We start from the raw sequence: 14,338 nt of genomic DNA on the forward strand, positions 1-14,338 counted from the left end.
AAAGATGTCACCTTTTACTGTTTTATATGCAATTTTAAAATATTTTCAGAGTTCCCACTAATTAGGAACCATGAGGTTCTGGGTTCAATCCCTTGTCTCCTTCAGTGGGTTAAGGAGCTGGCATTGCTGTGAGCTGTGGTGTAGGTTGCAGATGTGGCTCAGATCTGGTGTTGCTGTGGCTGTGGTGTAGGCTGGCAGCTTGTAGCTTGGATTCAACCCCTAGCCTAGGAATCTCCATATGCTGCAGGTGCAACCCTAAAAAGCAAAAATAAATAAATGAAGAAATTTTCCTTGTTCTGATAATGATGAGGAAATAATTTTGGCTTATTTTAATCTTTTAAATAATTTTAAGGTCTGTGGAAATTATGTCTTCATTAGTTTTATATGGTTTTTTTTTACTTAAAACTAATACAAGTGTTATGAAATGACTGTTTAAATATATATTAAATACAGTTATAAAGTATCAGGAATCCCCAGGGTTCCTCCACGGGCACAATGGGCACAATGGGCTGGGCGGTGTCTCTGCAGCACCAGGTGGTAGGTTCGATACCTAGCAGGCAAAGGATCCGGTGTTGCTGCAGCGTATGTCCAAACTGGATCTGATCCCTGGCCCGGGAACTCCATATGCTGCTGGGTAGCCAAAAAAGAAAATAAGCAAACAAACAAATAAATAAACAAAATATCAGGAATACTCACTTACATTCTAAAGATTTAATTAAAATGCATTCCATTTTGAGATCTGTGCTTCAAGATCATTCTCAGATGTCCTTTAACGCCGTGTTATCTGTTTGTAGGGTAATTTTTTTTTAACTTGTGGCTAAATAACTGTTAAGTTACCTAATTTCTTTTAAATCATATAACTAGCTATATAAACTTCTAGTATAGATGTTCCTCAACCATTGTTTATAATAATAGGTGGTCTACTGAAAAAAGTGCCCTGGTTAATGTTTGAGAAATAACTTGGGGAAGTCGTAGAATTCATAAAGGATCTGCAGAGTCCCACAGAAAAGAAAATGCTTAGCTTCACTTAACCTAGAACTTTCTATGAATGAATATTTTGGAACAACTTTATCTTGAGAAGCATTTTAGAAAACTGTATTAGAAATGTCTTCTGTTTATAGTTTAATCAAGCCTACATATATATTGACTAAAGGAGATGTTTATTTAGAATTTTATTTTGAAAACTTGATCTATCGTAAATGTAAAAAATTGAGATATAATTGACATATAACGTTAACTTCAGGTGTTACAAAATAATGATTTGACGTTTGTACATATTGTGATCACCACAGTAAGTTTATATACAGTTACAGTTTTTTGTATTTCCTTGTGATGAGAACTTTTAAGATCAACTCCCTCTGCAGCTTTCAGATATACAGTACAGTATTATTAATTGTAGTCATCATGAATTCTTATTCTTTGCTCCATATTGCATTTATACATCATGTTTCCTTCTAGGTTTTTTTTTTTTTTTTTTTCCCTGCAGTTTTTTTAGTTTCTTAGTCTCACCACTAGAGGGTGAGCACAGAGAACAAAAGGATTTTATTGTGATTGCTTGTTGGTACCCGGAATAATGGGTACTAATCTAAGATGAAATAAGTGACTGTATTTTAGGTTATGTCTTGATTTGTTTTTTCAGATTTTAAGTATTTGAACACTTCAGACTTTGGCATTGTAAAGAGACAAAATAGTATTATATATTCCCTGCCTTTCAAATGGAAAATGATAATGATAGCATTTACTACAAACAGGCCTCTACTGAGTATTTAACATGCATTATCTCATTTAATCCCTTGAACAGCTTTTTAAAGCAGGTGCTGTATCCTCATTTTATAGACAAAGAATATGAGGCTTATAAAGAGATGAATTGACTTATTCACGATCATGCAGCTGACTAGTAGAACAGCTGGAACTTGAGCAAAGTTTAGTTGATGTTAGAATCCTTGCTTTTAGCCACTTTATATTATGTTCTCTATAGTATGGCCTATACATGAGGCAAGACTGGAACACATGGACAGTCAATGATTTAACTAAGGATGTTTTAGTATATCAGTCCCACTTTGTGTCTCCTGAGCCTATCTTTCTAACTTTATCTCCCACTAATTTAAATCCCTCTGCCTGCCTTGCCCTTCAGCCCTTATACTATTCTCTCTTCCTAAAATTATCTGCTGTCTTCAGTAAATAAGCATTTTCATTCATTAAGGTGCCAGTATCCCTCTTATTTTTCTTAACCAACTTTCTACCAGAGAGCCTAGATCTCATCATTGAAATTATTTTCTGATTACCCTATGTTTCCTTGTCCTCTGTTCTAGTTGTAATTATAATCTGCTTCATGCTGTCCCTTAGAACGTGCATTTTTATGTTTCTGTTAAAATTGTGGGCGTGAATATTTATTTGTGTATCTCCTATGATGCCTTGACTATAGTGGGAATGCAATACATGTTAGTCCCCACTATTATATATATATATATATATATAAATTCTGTGGAGAAGCTATCAGGAATTCAAACAGAGCAGTTCAAATTAGGATGATCAATAAGAGATTTTATTGAGGGAGTTTAATTTAGGTTATAGTATTTTCAAATTATAGAGTTTAAGACAGACTGAAAATTGAAATATGGAGAAAATGAGTAACTTTTAAATATATTGATTTGTTTAACTTGATTGAGAATAGGCATAGTATATTTAATAGTGTTATTAAGCCTATACAAGGAAGAAAAAAATACTACTTCTGTTTCTTCAATTCCTGAGAATTCCCCTGGAAGTTTGTAACAGTAACTCCAACTAGCTACTGAGTGTCAGGTGACATAAAAAAAGGAAAGAGGAGTGCCCCTTGTGGCTCAGTGAGTTAAGGACACTGTCTCTGTGAGGGTGCAGGTTTGATCCTGGGCCTCACTCATTGGGTTAGGGATCCAGTGTTGCTGCAAGCTGTGATGTGGGTTCTAGATGGGGCTCAGATCTGGTTTGGCTGTGGCTGTGGTGTAGGCTGGCACCTGCAGCTCCAATTAGACCCCTAGCCTGGGAACTTCCATATGCCTCGGATGTGGCCCTAAAAAAAAAAAAAATCGAAAAGAAAAGAAAAAAAACCTTCCATTCTACAACAAAGTGGTGGTGCTTTCGATAAGGCTGCACGACTTCTTTATCCCTGTTTCCTTAAGACATTTTGTGCAGTTGTGACTGTAGATTGCCAAATAAAGAGTGTAATTTTAATTGGACATGAAAGAGTATCAGAGGATAACACAACTTACAAGTTGTATAATGGTCGTAATTGGAAATTGGGTTATTTTGGGTTTCTTTTTTTTTTTTTCCATATCAAACATCTTATTCTTAAAATTGGCTTTTCTCTCCTGGCAGAAGGAACCATTTTTAGTGTACAAAAAAAAAAAAAAAAAGAAAAAGAAAAGTCTTGTTTTAAAACTAAGGAAACAAGTTTGGAGAGGTAAAATACCTGCATAAGTTAAAAAGTAGCAATGCTTATTATCTTGTTTCTTTTTTATGTAAAGAATTAAAAGATTAAAGTCTTAGGTTCAGGGTCAGAAGAATGAGATACTTAAGGTTTAAGTCTGTCCACAAGATGCTCTGCCAGTGTCAGCATTTCCTTTCCCGCCGTACCTATCAGTGTTCTGGTTAATAGCAGTGGAATACATGCTAATCCTGTAGAAGGTAGTGTCTCAACATTTCTGGAGTTTTGTATATTATATTTTTCCTTAATTTAAAATATGTGTGTGTCCTTGTGAACCACACTGGCATTCCTCTTGCGGTTTCAGATGGTCTTCCCAGATATTTTCTTCCTTTGAAGGAAGTTTTGTATTTTTAAAATTATGTGGCATAGTTTACATTTCAGTACCATTTCTTTTTTGAAGGTTAAGTGATTTAATACCAAGACCAAAAGTAAGTAAAATAATTTTATTTGAAATACTTAAGTCATACACACATTTTTCATAAGGCTTTTTATAAGCATCATTTACCGCTTGACTTTTCCAAGTAGAATTAATAGTAACAAATTATTTGATTTAAGTTATAATCTGAATAATTTAAATAAGTTGAAATTATTTGACATGTGATTGATATTGATAAATGAAAACGCTGGCTTGTCCTGTAGTAATCAATGCATAGCTACAGCTGGTTGAAGGGGACCAAATCCATTGAAGAGGCGATTTGGTTCCATTTTACCAGCTCTAGCAAAGCATTGCAGTGCTGCTAGTTTGGGATCCAGAACAGTTACAATGTTTTTTATTTGTAAAATTATGGTTATGGACCTTCCACAGATGTTAAGTGATTGTCACATTAGTACTTCAGTCATTGAATGTAAAATTTACTATTTTGAAGGCATTTTCCTCACTATTTCCTACTCTAGTAGCGCAGAAGTCTTTACCCTTTGACGCATTATTACTGCGTTAAGGACTTATCGATGAACATCTTTAACACCTTAATTCTTAAATATAGGCAGTAACCTATTTCAAAACCAACACCATTTAAAAGAGCAAATAGACCTTGATGTATTTCAGAGTAATATTTTCTGTTTATCTTTGGGCAGTAAACCAAGTAAACAAAATAGGTTAGGGAAGAATACTGCTAGTCACACTTTTCTATCACTGCTGCTTTTTTTTAGTATATTCTTAAGGACCAGCAGCAAATTGCTGACAGGGGGTCAAAGAATGAGTGGCCTTAAGAAAGTGGAAAGTACCTCTGTCCTTTGGTTTATAAACAGATCACACATATATTCAATGTATTACTTAGACTTGTGTTGAAAGGAACAGCTGTGTGTAATAGCTTATTTTTTGTTTGTTTGTTTTTGCTTATGCAGTGTTACTAATCATGGTTAACAATGTAACTTTAAAGATCTAGTTCCTTGACTGAATTCTCTGTCATTTTGGATACAGATTGCCTAGTTACTTTTCATTATCAGCTTAATAATACATTGACTTGTGGTTCGCAATAATCGTGTTCTTGAGTATTAAAATTACCATTAAAACTCGGTAAAGCAGTATAGTGTAGTACTGGGAAGAGATCTCTTCTGAAAGTTTGAGTAATCACAGTTTGTCTATAAGGTAAGTGCTTTCAGTGAAATATAAATAGTTAACCGTATTGAACCAAACTGGGAGAAGGTCAACACTAATTCAGGCAATATTCAAACAATTCTCATATAAAGTATATTCTGCATCTGTTGGTTGGTATCATGCTGGTAGTGAAATTAATGTAACTACAAGTCTTTCTGTCATTTTTACTAATAGAAGTGAAACAGGTGTTAAATTGCCTGGACTTAAGTGCTGAAGATAGCAATAAAACTGGCTTCTATTTTTACTAGTTATATGGGAGTTGTTCAGCAGATCCAGTTGCTCAAGTGTGCTTTTGGATGACAGTTCAGTTTCATATACTGGCCATATCGGGGCAAGGAAAGGCCATGGAAAAAAAATAGTACAGCATTTGATAATGTCAGCATCTGTTATCCCTGTCAGAGAGACAGTTGAAATGTTTGAGTTACACCAGTGTCAGCAGATGCCCGGAGTTTAATATGTACTCGGTTAAAAATGAACAGCTGATCTAAGTGATGGATGTGACATTTTAGAGTGATTGAAAATACTCTTAGATATATTAAGCTAAACTTGTAAGCACTAGAATCAGTATATAAATTACTTTTTCAAATGAATAACAAATGCTGTCATTTTATTTTCTAAGGATTATATATTTTTAACATTGTAGCGGTGAGGTTCTTAGTTGATGGGGTGTTTTAAAATAATTAAAAACTTTTATACCTGTAGAATGATAAATGTAACTGTTCATTATAAAATATGGGTATGGTAATACCCTTCGAGTAGCTTTATAGAGGAAACTCTACTTTTGGGGTATATATTGTCAGGTTTTGGTAGTTAGAGCACGTACAGTTAAACTTAACTGTAACATGAAGCTTTGCCATTCTTTCTGTGGATAATCTGAAAGAAAGGCTATTCTTGAGTAAGTTAAGCTTTGAACTGATTTTTTTTCTTTGTAGAATTTTTAAATTATGAACTTTCTGTGATTTCTAATAAATATGTAATAACATGTTACCATATCTAAGTCATTCTCTCATTCTTCATAATCTGCTGAGAAAATGAAGATCATCTTTTGACAGTTATATAGTTGTCTTTTTAAATAGAGAGAAAATTAACAATTGATAGATAACCTTATGGCAATTTCTATTCAACAATTGATAGATAACCTTATGGCAATTTCTATTATGCTTTTTATACATGTCTGAATACTCCAGTCAAAACAAAACTTTTAGTAATAAATCATTAAAATATATGAATATTAGTATTACTTTTTTCTAAGTTCTTAAGACAGATACTAATAAATTAAGAGCTTTACCATTTATAATTTGATATTAATATGTATATTACACAAAATTTTACATAAAATACAAAAAAGTATTTTGATATCTAGCATACCAGAAATAGTAGGCCTATCACGTTTATAAAAGATTTAATTGTAATTGCACAATGCCAATAAAAGATGGTTATTCTCTCTGTATAAATTGATTTCTTGACTATAGTGTTTTCATTTTATGTGCCCTCTTTGGAGAAAGCAAATTCAAGGGTAATATAGATAATTAATTTATTTTAAATATTTGGAAGTCTGTTACCAGTGAGCTGTGTTGACTTATAGTTGTTTCTCAGAATGTCATTTTTCATGAATAAATCATATGTCTTGATTTATTCTAAGTACTTACCTAGTATTGAAAGTAGAGACTGGATTAAGGACCTGATAAACTTGAGAAGTACAAGGACCACTTTTTTTCCTTTGAGGGCAGAGTTTTACTTAAAGATAGTCTTTTAAAATTATAACTATGTTTATAGCTTTCAGAAAAGAAAACCCAAAACAATAAAACTTGCTTCAGAAATTCCTCTAATATTGTTAAATTATAAATTTATCAAAATAGAAGAATAGCTGTTAAAATGTAAATGAAGTCAGCTTTTGTTATATTTGTTTTTCTTAACAAATCAGTCAGCCCCACTAATGTGATACATTTAAATTAAGATCAAATTGTGGAGACAGAAAATAGGCCATGGGTATCAGTCATTCTTTTTTGCTAGCAATATTGTTTTCTCTTTTGTATTCAACTTTTAATCATGTTGGTGCTTAATTTAAAATTGTGAAATATAGTATGCTTTAAACTTAAAAGACTTTAAAGAAGCCTCATGGTAATTTTAAATCTACTTCAGTAGAACTTTTTTTCTTCACAAAATAGAAATCTTAACATTTAGTTTCCATCTGTAAGTAGTAGGTACCTTTTTCTGCTGTAGTATTGCCAAAGGTCATCTCTTTGATATTAGGTTAATTTGTCATAGAAAGATCATTCAGATGGCTGCAGTTTAGTTCCCTCTTGGCGGTTTATTGCCTACCAAAAATACATACTTCTTTACATTCCATAGCATTGTATGTTCATATGGGTACATAAAGAAGTATGTACTCTGAGTAGGTAATATTAAGTTGGTAGCTGTAAAAACATGAAATGTTTTATTTTCTCATTTGTTAGTAAAGCATTTATCTTACTGATGGAGAGCAATGGAAGATCATTTGCAAAGACTGTCAGAGACTAATAAACATTATAACAAATTTACCTGAGGCATGGGAGTAGTGCCATTTATGGTTCCTTGTTCTTGGTGGACATACACTTCTAAACATTGACCAGTTATCTGTTGAATTTTGTCCTGGTTTGGTTCTTTTTTCAAGACATTCATAGGATTTACAGAGTGAGGATTTACAGAGTGTATTTCAAAAATTGCTAAGATCAGCCTAGTGTTTCTTCATAGTCTTCAGAGCAAATTTCTTCTTATATTGCAGTTTGCTTCTAGATCCTACAAGTAGACATGAATTAATTTGATGCAAATTTTTTTTTTTTTACAAACTAAACGTCTTATTAAAAACTTAACAGTTAGCCAGTTAGTACTTCTGATATTGACTCTAAAGTTGAAATGACAAGGAGAAAAAACAGATTTTTTTAGAGTGTGAATGAATTGAATTTTTAAAGATGAATTTTCTGTTTTTTTTTTTAAGGTCACAGATCATGATCATTTGAAAACTTTGTTGTTCCCTTTTTTATTGGTTACTTACCTGAATTTTGTACTTTAGTGCTTCTGTTTGGGTTAAATATAAATACAGATAGATGTATTAGTATCTAATTTTAGTGAGTTCAGTTGTTTTGATCTTTGATTTTTTTAATTTAATATAAAGGATAAGTACCAGAACAATCAACTTTTCCAAAATCTCACTTAAAAGAACTGAAAGGTATTAGCCTGTGAGCAATTGGGTTTTAGCTTGACCATTTAGCATAAAAAGAAATATAGTTGGTCAGTTGCCTTTTATTATTGTGATCTTAAAAGGTTATTTTCAAGGAAAGCTGTGAGAAATTTAAATTTGAGAAAGGAGAAAAAAAGGCATGGGAAGTAGAATTTCTGTTGCCTGTGATAAAAAGCTGGTGCAGTTTCTAGAGAGCAAATCAGAATGTAGCAGTAGATAGCCCAGTACTATAGCAGTTTCAGCAGTGCAGCGTTAGAATTTCACCATGCACATTTCTGATTTATTTTTGTGCCCAACTATTAGAGTAAGCATTAAAAAGTATTTTGTAGTCTTCCAAAGTTTCTTGATTGACTAAACCTTGAAATAGTTAATAGTTTTTAAAAGATATTGGATTGACTAAACCTTGAAATAGTTAATAGTTTTTAAAAGATAGTATACTTTGAAAGCAGAATGTGATTTACTTGGGATGCAAAATCAGCATTTAATTTGAAACAATAAAGACTAACTCTTTAATAAGGTAAAAGGCAGGAATGGATTTGTACAAGTTTGAGATCTAGAGTTATCGGTCATGATATTTGAACAACGTTCTTTTTTTACACTACATAAGCTATCTACTTGAACTGTGAAATTAGGTTGTGCACAGATAGAATTTAACAATGAAGACATGTATCAGGTCAATAATAGGTAAGCATGCAGAAAGTCAGAAAGTCTTAAGCATCCTTAAAAGTATAGGCCTATGGTGCTCTGTTACCTGTAAGCTCAGTGTCATGCGGCGTTAGCAGGAGGAGAGATATGACCTAGAGAGTCACATCGGCAGCAGCCATCTCATCTTGATTCTTCACTCTATTTGCTGAATCAGCGCTTCTTTTCATGAGTCGGTGAAGTAAGAGGGAAGTATCAGTGAACACAGGACCTTACCTTTTAAGATAAATTTGAAAAACAAATGAACAAAAATAAATCAGCTTTCATTTCCTTCTCCCTTTCCTTATCCTAAAAAAAAAAAAAACAAAACCCTGCAATAACATTAAATCAGCATTGGCCATTTGATGTGGATGTCCTATTACTAATATTGTACCTTGTATCTGCTTATGGAAAGTTAAGAAATCAAGGAAGTTTGCTCCGATAGCCAAAAAAAAAAAAAAAAAAAATGAACCTCACTTATTTCTCAGATGGAATGCTTCAGAATTGGGGGGAAAAGTTGCAGAAGAGGTTAATTTTATAATCTAAAAAAGCCAAAAAAAAAAAACCCCAAAAAACAAAAAAACCCAAGACAAAAACCAAAACACACCTCACTCCCCCCTCCAAATAACATTCACCCTCTTTTCCTTTGCCCACCAGAATACATTGGGTTCCTCTGACTTCTCAGGAAATATTCTGCATCTTTCTTGCTGTGAGATTTTGTTTGTTTGTTTGTTTGTTTTTAGTTTCCAGGATTAAATGGTAGATCTGCATTGAAGCTACCTTGTCATATCCAGAGGTCAAGTCTGCAAGCAAGGTCAGGACTTCCACATGGTCACTACAGAGGTTAACTTATATTCTTCCCTCAGTGGCCACAGGCTGAACTGTTACAGCTTTATAGGCAGCTAAGCATTTGAAACATGCACTCCCAGGCAAACAGGCTCTCTTGTGCCTCTCTCTTCCCTGACCATATTTAGTCAACCATAGCAAAAAATAGTCTCTCAGCTGTCGATTGTCGATCCAAAAGCTGAGGAAGCCTCTATCTTGCTTTCTGCCTATTGATTGTTCATCCTGCAGTCCAAACACTGCCTTGCCATTTGTCCTGCCCTTTTATTTATTTATTTTTTTTTAAAGCACTGCCAAATAAAGCGGTCTCATGTTTCCACTTACATTTCCCACATTTTCACTGAGCTTGCGCTGAGACTTGGGAAAGCCTGATGCGGCTGTCACTATACTTAGAAGCACTGCAGAGAAAAAAGAAAAGAGGAAAAAATACTGCCCTGGCTAGTAGCAGGACAGTCTTAGGACAGATAGGGAACACGTAAAATGCCTCTGCCAAATATATTTCATGATGTGATTTTTTTTCTTTGGTAAAAAATCTGGATATTGATATTTTACATAGCTAAAAGCCTGAGGGAATTTTGTAGTGTTACATTTACAGCTGGTTATTGGTATACATTCTTTTGAAATTTAATGAATAACATTTGATGAAAAATTTGTAAAAATGGTAAGTAGAACCTGTATATTGAAGGTGGAGAGAGAGCACTAAAGTAGAAAAAAGTGTGTAAATGAAATCTTGGAAATGCTACTTAAAACTTCTAATTCTTTGTCAATTTTAGTAAATTTTTTTTGTAGTGCTTAGGTGAAAAATAGGGTCTAGAATGCTTTTAAGTAATTGTATACTTTTATATTGAAACTATGTATACTTACATAATTAAAATCATTTTATTGTTAATTAAATTCTGTTTTATTTTCAAATGTGAAGTAGTTTTTTTTCTCTTTTACATTGCCTTGTGTAATTTTCTGATATAGCATTTAGGCATGATCATTTCACATTATGTTGCAAAGGAAAAATGCTTTTGCTTTAAAATTTAATTGTATATTCACCATAAATTTTAATATTGAAATTTATATTTTAACCAAGCAGAAGAAAATAACATCAAATCCAACAAACCTATAGAGATACAATTTAAGATCTTAACAAATCTAAGAATGCCCAAGAAAAACCAGCTATACCTTTGTTCTTGTTCAAATATAGTCTCTTCAGTACTGATTCAGTTAAGAATGAAGAAAAACCATTATCGCTTTTCTCAGCTCATTCTCCTACACAGGAAGATTGTCCTTGACAGCCTTTTTGTCTTTGGCATTTAATAACATAGCAGTTTAATTACTTTGGATGGCTGTTTTAAAACAGTGACATAAAGAGTGCTTCTCTAGGTACTTGACAGTTTTAAACCACCAACTTTCCTAGATATTGAAATAATTTTAGACATACTGTGAGAAGATGACACATGTCTCAGAGTATGAGGTGGGTTAATTTTTCAGCTTTCTAAATTACTCCATATTTGCTGACCATTTTGTAGCAGTGAAACTGTCCCCCAAGCCCTGCACATAAACACTCACATAATGTATGAAGGGCTGGGCACTCTTCCTGACCCTTTTAAATTTTCATAACTGACCTAGGAAATAAGATTTGTGGTTCTTCTCACATTTTATAGATGAGGAAACCGAGGCATAGAAGATAAGTAACTTGCTCATGTCACCAGCCATTCAGTTCGCTGGTGCCAGAAGGTAAACCCAGGTAGTTTGGCCTCAGACTGAAATCATCACCACCGTGCCTGCTGCTGCTCTGGTTTATAAAAATGAAATCAGTTAGGGAATGGATCCTTGGGGACTGGAACATGCACCAAAAATGTAGCATGTTACTAAATTCTTGTCTCAGTATGCTCAGAAAGATGGTTGTTCGTTTGATTATTTTTTTCTTCATTCCATTCAACAAAACTTTGAACACCTTATAATAGCTGCATAAGGCAGGTATAAAGATAAGTAAAATGGGTGTCCCTGGCTTACATCATAGAAGGGAAATGGGGCTTGTTGGTTATTTAAGAGATTATTTTATTTTTATTTTTTCATTTTTAAAACATGTATTTATTTTTAATTGTTATTTCCCCAATACAATTTTTTTTTCTAGAGATAATTTTAGTTGTCTTGTTTTAAGAACGATTGAGGACTCACCTGTACAACTCTCTACAGCCTGTATTGTCACTGCATGTCACTCTCATTTTGAGCTAAGTTCTACTACATTACCAGATTCCTAGTTAATGGATTTAAATTAAATTAATGAACCTTTTAATTATGATTTCTGTCAAAAAAAAGTTTGTGGGAAAAAACTAAAGCACACACACACAAGAGTTAAACATTTAAGTCCTGTCTGTTTATCACTGTAAATAGATGAAAGAAATTAAAAACATCCATATTCATTGCCAAAGTGATTTTCACAGATAGCAGTTTGGTATATTACCCTCCTACACTTCTTATTTCTTTCCATTAGTTAGCAGTGTGTATTGAATAAAAATGTGTTGAGACTGTTACATACTAAACTGCTTTTAGGTACCCTAAAGAACTGCTTGGGATTGATCAGTTTTCTTAATAAGTTCCTTTATGGATTCTGGACATGCTTTATTTGAGGGATTGTTCATTGACTCAGCAAGCATTTATTGCACACCAAAAATGTGCTATAGTGCCAGTCTAATGTCTTTTTGCATCAAATAATGCTAATATATAAGGTCTCCTCAGTGTAGCTACTATGTTTTGTTTGGAAAAATGTTGCCTATTTGAAGAAAGATTGCAAAGCATGGCAGGGCCTAAAAATGGACCCAGTGCCATTTGATTGTTACATACCAATGCAAACAGCTGCTTGTCCCCTCTGCTTCTTAGAACTCATTTGTTCATCATTCAGCAAACGTTTGAGTATTACCATGTGCCAGGGATTATGCTAGGCACCACTCTTAGTTGTTCTGGAACTTAATGCTTCTTTGGCACTATTCACAAATGCCTGCTTAACTGGTAGTAAGATCTTATCCTTAAACCATCCATGTCCTTAACCTTTTGGAAAACAACCAGATTGAGAAATGAAGAAGAGTGTTTGGATGTTAGGGGGACTATCTCCAAATCTCATACTCTGTTCTGCAAGTGAGAGTCTGTTGGCTTAATAAAATTATTGATTTATTGAGTTGGTTCTGCACTTATCTCAGCAACTCTATGGGCCTGAGTGCTTGTAGCATGACTGCAGTATCCTCTTAATTAACTAGGGTGCTATAGGGCACAACCGACCTTCATAGTTATATTGTGGGTTCCTCAGATTGACTTCCCCATGGGAAGAAGGGAGATAGGCCACTCACAGCTGCTCTGGATGTGAGGGTGAGGGGACCAGGGACTGTCTTTTTTTTTCTTAGCTCACCTTGCAGACTGGCCCAAAGATTGGCACTTTTCTGAATTTGTGAATACTATGAAATGATTAGATTTGTGTGGAGGTGGTATAGAGGATAGAATTGGAAGGGGGCTGTTATAAATGTTCAGAGAAAAGGTAATAAAAGCATATCTAGAATATTGGGACCCATGGGAAAGAATAGTTTTAGTTTTAAAAGGGAAAATCAAACAGAACAAATTGAATGTAGGAATAAGAAGGGAGTAAAGGATCGAGAATGATTCCCAGGCTTCTGACTTCAATGGCTAGTTAAATGGTAATAATAATAACCAAAATCAAGAATACAGGAGGAGGAGCTCCTGCCATGGCACAGTGGGTTAAGAATTCAACTGCAGTGGCTCGGGTTGCTGTGGAGGTGCATGTTTGATCCCTGGCACAGCACAGTGGGTTAAGAGGGTCCAGCGTTGCTGCAGCTCTGGCTCAGATTCAGTCCTTGCCAGAAACTTCTACACGCTGCAGGTGTGGCAATAAAATTTTTTAAAAATTGAAAAAAAAAAATACAGGAGGAATTCTTGGGAAGGGGAAAAGTGAAATTTGTGTGTAGATTATAGGTCTGTAATGTTAGAGTTATAACAACACTATTTTATTGAGTTTTAGAATCTGTACTAAAAGATTTCACCTACATTATCTCATTTAATTTTTTTATTATTAGAGTCCATGTATTAGTGCTCTCGTATGGTATTTGTCTTTCTCTGTCTGACTTACTGTACTTGGTATGAAAATTTCTAGGTCCATCCAAGTTGCTACAAATGCCATTATTTCATTTTTTTTTTTTTTTTTGGTCTTTTTGTCTTTGTTGTTGTTGTTGTTGCTATTTCTTGGGCCGCACCCACGGCATATGGAGGTTCCCAGGCTAGGGGTCAAATCGGAGCTGTAGCCACCGGCCTACGCCAGAGCCACAGCAACTCAGGATCCGAGCTGCGTCTGCAACCTACACCACAGCTCACGGCAACGCCGGATCGTTAACCCACTGAGCAAGGGCAGGGACCGAACCCGCAACCTCATGGTTCCTAGTCGGATTCGTTAACCACTGCGCCACAACAGGAACTCCTATTTCATTCTTTTTTATGGCTGAGTAATATTCCATTATATACACATGCGCGCGCGCACACA

General features: G+C 34.3%; 1 protein-coding gene, 1 long non-coding RNA gene and 1 other non-coding gene across 8 annotated transcripts in view; 1 reads left to right on the top strand and 2 right to left on the bottom strand.

Annotated features, from left to right (window-relative positions):
• MIB1 (MIB E3 ubiquitin protein ligase 1) overlaps window positions 1-14,338 on the top strand; it is a 126,063-nt gene that overhangs the window by 76,545 nt on the left and 35,180 nt on the right. Inside the window, exon 12 of one of the 3 annotated variants that reach the window (XR_014807734.1) lies at window positions 224-671. The exons of the other annotated variants lie outside the window; for them this stretch is intronic. The gene's annotated coding sequence lies outside the window, so the exon portion shown is untranslated. Of the gene's footprint in view, window positions 1-223; window positions 672-14,338 lie in introns of those variants that run through there. 3 annotated transcript variants of the gene reach the window in all.
• LOC110261182 (uncharacterized) lies at window positions 364-9,828 on the bottom strand. Of its 4 annotated transcripts, none has more exons than XR_002345058.2 (4): window positions 9,742-9,828; window positions 9,032-9,198; window positions 7,602-7,838; window positions 364-627 (listed from the first exon to the last, which is right to left on the bottom strand). It is a non-coding gene; the product is annotated as an uncharacterized LOC110261182 (long non-coding RNA). The 4 variants fall into 4 exon arrangements; XR_002345059.2 differs by having other exon boundaries at window positions 364-630; XR_014807784.1 differs by lacking the exon at window positions 364-627 and having other exon boundaries at window positions 3,892-7,838.
• Window positions 4,109-4,181, bottom strand: MIR133A-2 (microRNA mir-133a-2). Its single transcript, NR_049174.1, has one exon. It is a non-coding gene; the product is annotated as a microRNA mir-133a-2 (primary transcript).

This window comes from Sus scrofa, chromosome 6 (assembly GCF_054392235.1).
Source record: "Sus scrofa isolate SSC_HxYL_T2T_F1_AM1 chromosome 6, Sscrofa_HxYL_maternal_Yorkshire_Landrace_v2.0, whole genome shotgun sequence".
NCBI lineage: Eukaryota > Metazoa > Chordata > Mammalia > Artiodactyla > Suidae > Sus > Sus scrofa.